Genomic DNA, 4,585 nt, shown 5'->3' with positions numbered 1-4,585 from the left:
TTCCAAATGTGACTTTCATACTAGAACATTCATTCACTCATTTGTCACTCACTAAATGCTTCCTATGTATCAAGGGATCATTAAGTGGTGAATAAATGAGTGAAATCTGGGGACAACTTGTAGAAGCACCTTTATCAATTGACCAATCAACCAGCACAGACAGGTACCTATCACCTGTGGTGAACTCTGTGCAAAGGCTTTGGGCTCAAAGAAAAGGACTGCAAATGTAAACTTGATTCCCAGGAAATGTGTCCATCCTGACAGCTGATCTGCTGGGTCACATGCTGGAGGTTATGTAAAACAAACCTGATCAATAGCGATCTCTGTGTGTATGTGTCTCTCTCTCTTTCTCTTTCTCTCTCTTCCTCCCTCCCTCCCTCTAAGTCCCGAGAAACTTGTCAATCACTTAATAATTCACCCAGACTTTTGGATGCTCTAAAGGTAATGTTCAAAACTCCAGATGTAGAAGGAGCCATCATAGTTCACCAGCCAGGGCTCTGAAAAGAAAACAAAACAACAGTCCCCAGCCCTCTGAGTAAGCTTTGTGACTGTGGTTTCTTTGCTTACTGTCCCTCCCCAGGGCTCTGGTCCCATTGCCCCAGGAGGAAACAGGCCAACAGAGACAGGAGGCAGAGCCACCATTCAAAACCTTGGCACACTTGAGTTCTAAATGCTCACTCCATTGTCTGCCAACATACAAGAACAGGTTCCTGTACTGCTGAAAAGTCAAAGCCACTCCCAGCCCATCTCCAGTCCCCCAGTCGCACCATTACCTCCGTGTCTACCAGGCCCTTTCTTTGCTAGGCACCGTGTAAGTGCAGTTTCCTACAAACCCAGCGAGCTCCTACTTGTCCATTTAGACCCAGCTCAAGCATCCTCTTCCCCTGGAAGCCTTTCCTGACTCCTCTGGCAGAGACAGTAGCTGGTTCCTTTGAGCTCCAGTTCTCTGCTCGGATCTCTCTTATTCCACTTAACTTACTCTGATGACCTGTTTACATGTCTATCACACATCATGGTCCTGATGATAAGGACCATGTCTTCTTCATGTCTGTGTCTCTGGCATCCAGCACAGAGCTACTAACCCCACGTATATTCCAAGTCCACCCTAGCACCTCAAGATCCCTTCACCACTCTAGTCTGGTCTAGACTAAATACTCCTTATAGCACATAACAGAATTTCACATAGAGTCAAACAACAAAGGTACATTTCACAGGAACAGAGACGAAGACCTAACAGGGTGAGGTGTCTCTCCTAGAACCAGACACACAAACAGGAACCAGCTTCATTATGAATCTGGTCAATTAAGGGGTGCTACTCAAGACAGCAGCCAACAAGCATGACATTAGAGGTCTGAAAACCTGGCACCAGGCCTGACATTCCCCCCTGAGCTAGTTTATCTTCTGGACCAGACTATAAAAACCTCAGTGAAAATACAAATGATGCCCAAAGATCTTGGGTCTGACCTTTCTGCCAGTCAATAGCACCCCTGGGGAAACTGTTTCTCAGATCAGGCAGCTGGTGACCCAGGAGACAGGATAATGCTAGCGGGCAGTAAAAGTCTGGATCTGAAGGGGAAGGCAGTGCTACACGAGCTCTGAAGGGTCTCTGATGTGTTGACGGACAGGGAAATTCTCACCCCGCTGCACCCTAAAAGCAGCCTTACTAGACTATTTCTGTGACCCCTAACAAGACTGTAAGGCCTTGCACATACCAGGTAACCTCATCTCACTGAAGTTTTGGAGACAACCTGCCAAAATAAGCAAATTCAGGGGAATCACAGCTGTGTGGAGCAGCTGTGGAGGAAGCCAGAGTAGAAAAATGTGCAGGTATTTGTGCAAGGCATTCTGGCCTCCCAAGCAAGTGGCCAAGGGACCAGCAAAGGAGGGGGCTCAGCTTTCAAAGCCAAGGCTGCATTCAGGAAAATAAAAGATTCCAAGCCAGTGAAGTGATCATTTGTAAACTAGTATCTGGTGTCGCATATAACTCACACAGGGGATCAGTGACTGGTTCCAAATCTGGTTCTCCAAAACTCCATATGGGTCATTAAATTCTCTTAACAAGGTTTACCTTTAATAGATGTGTTCCTCATAACACTTGGAGAGAAGGTGTCCTCTGCATCTGATCAAGTACAAAGTGGGAGACCCAGCTGGTGGCATCCATCCCACGTTTACCCATTGATTTCATCTCATTGATATGCTAGGTGCACAGGGCATGGGGCACAAGCTTGGAAAGAACAAAGATGGAGTTCTTGACTCCAAGTCTGCATCTCTCTCCTCCAGGCAGGTGTGTTCACTCCACACCCCATCCGTAGAGGGTTAATGATGTTCTAATCCTGACCAGGCACACTTAAGGCTCCATTTAGCCTCAAGTTCATTGGTGCTGACCTGGCATTGTGAGAGGGGACTGACTCCAATGTCCTGTCCTTCTGTGGCTAAGGGCAGGATAAAGAGGAGAGGAAAGGAACAGGAGTTGTAAAAATAATGGCACAGACTTAAATTACAACTGTGGTGCAGGTGAAAAACCCGATGGACTTCAGCTCTGCACACGAATCTTGGCTCACATTTACTGGGCACTTACTACAGGCAGGAAAAGCACAGGGCTAAGCCCTTTACCTGCAGAGTGTGAAGAGAGTGTGTTCTGCAGTCCAGATGGCCTTGCCCTAATGCTCATTAGCTGTGTGACTTTGTCCAAACTGCTTAGCTACTCTGTGCCTCCATTTCTTCATCTGGAAAATAGGGTAATACCACTACTAATTTTAAAGGGTTATTAGAAGGATTAAATGAGTAAAAACACAAAATGCTAAACTTGAACCATGTCCTGGCACAGAGTAGGCACTCAGTACTAAAATGAACAATTATTATCCCTTTAATTAGTCACATTTGTCTACAGAGAAGGCTGACTCTTTCTTCCTATTTTACCAATAAGGCTTTGAGAGACTTAGTCAACTTCCTCAAGGTCACAGAGTTAATAAGTGGCAGAGCTGGGACCTGAACACAGGCAGCCTGAGTCCAAAGCCCATAAGTTTAAGTACCACCGTGAGCATGGCACTTGCTAGGTTCTAGGTACATAGAGACCCGTGGGGAGATGGACTAGGGATCCTTATGCAGTGCAGTACACACTACAAGAGAGATATATTTAAAAAGGGGAGGCTGGGTCTGGGGTACAGGGAACAACAATCTGCAGAACCTGAAGAATGCTCCACTCAGAAGGGGACTTGGGCTCAGCCTCTAAAAAGGATGAGGAATTTGCCACCTGAGGAAGAGGAAGGGTGTTTCAAAAAGTCAAGACCCAGAATACCAAAAGAATGGTGAATGGGGTGGTATGGCAGGAACACAAAGGAAACAGCATAAAAATGAGGCTGGAAAAGGTAAGTTGAGGCCAGTCATGAACAGCCATGTGTGCCAATGTCAGAGGTTAGATTTTATTCTGTAAGAAAGCAATTGTCAAACCTTAATATGCACAGGATCTACCTTTGATATTTGTAAAACAGGTGCAGATTCCCATCCCTTCTGCTAGCACTTGGGGACAAGAGTATTAAGAAGGTGTAGTAGCATGGCCTGCTGGGGTTTTAACAGAATTCTGGCACTGGAATGAAGGGAGATTTGGGGACAGAGGCTGGACTGGAGCAGATAAGAGGGTGAGAGCTGGGAATAATACCACTCTTCGTGAACTGATACATAATACCAGGGTTTCTCAATCTCAACACTATTAACATTCGGGGCTGTTAGTTCTTCGTTGTGGTGGGTGGGGATGCTGCCCTGTGCATCATAGGAAATTTAGCAGCATCCCTGGCCTCTGCCCACCAGATGAATAGCATCCTCCCCCACTTACATGTAGACAGTCAAAAATGTTTCCAGACATTGCCAGATGTCACTTGGGATGCAAAATCAAAACCCCAGTTGAGAATCACTGCTTTAAATCCTCCTATCCCTGCTTTAGATGAGGAAATCCAGCCGCAGAAAGGCCTCAGGCAGGATTGAAATGCCAGTGGTCCAGCACCAAGGCCAGGACTTTTAGCCATGTAGCTTCACTGCCTTTCAGGGAGAGCGACTCCAGCCTTCTGGGGAAGAATTATAGATTTGATGACAGACTGGATGAGGAGAAGAAGATGGAAGAGTGAGGTTCAAAGGTGAAATCTCAGTGCTCGCCACTGAACTGGGAGGATAGTAGGTACTAAGTAAATCCTTTGGATCTGAATGGAATTAAGATGTACTGGCTCAAAAAGGAAAATGCCTGGTTCCCCTGTGGTGTAAGCCAGCGTGAGGTGGTAGGTTCCTGATGACTGGACAGAGGAACCCACTGTAGGGCGGGATGTGGGATGTGTGGTACAAACCAGCTGGTACTCAAATCCTGGCTGGGTCCCTTCCCAGCCGTGTGGCCCTAAGAGCATTACTTAACCTCTCTGCTTCTCATTTTGCCCGTTTGCAAAACAGGAATAGAAGTTCCTATTCATAAGCTTAATGTGAGAACTCAGGCAGTTGTTAATAAGAGCAAAATGGCAAACTAGCACGGTTAGCACCATGCGGTTGGTCCTCCCAGGCTTGGGAACCTTCCGTATTATCTCCACGCCCACTGTGCGACTCT

The 4,585-nt window shown here is 46.5% G+C and overlaps 1 protein-coding gene across 2 annotated transcripts in view; it reads right to left on the bottom strand.

Moving 5' to 3' along the window:
- The window catches only part of EVA1A (eva-1 homolog A, regulator of programmed cell death), a 39,604-nt gene extending 36,820 nt beyond the window's left edge, over nt 1-2,784 (bottom strand). Inside the window, exon 1 of one of the 2 annotated variants that reach the window (XM_023529446.1) lies at nt 2,614-2,784. The gene's annotated coding sequence lies outside the window, so the exon portion shown is untranslated. The remainder of the gene's footprint in view (nt 1-2,613) is intronic. The other variant, XM_011358083.2, reaches the window with a different exon arrangement.
- Between the last annotated feature and the right edge of the window lie 1,801 nt (nt 2,785-4,585).

Source organism: Pteropus vampyrus, unplaced genomic scaffold, assembly GCF_000151845.1.
Source record: "Pteropus vampyrus isolate Shadow unplaced genomic scaffold, Pvam_2.0 Scaffold37, whole genome shotgun sequence".
Taxonomy (NCBI): domain Eukaryota; kingdom Metazoa; phylum Chordata; class Mammalia; order Chiroptera; family Pteropodidae; genus Pteropus; species Pteropus vampyrus.
The sequence above is the reverse complement of the archived record's forward strand: the minus strand, read 5'-3'. Positions and strand labels throughout refer to the sequence as shown.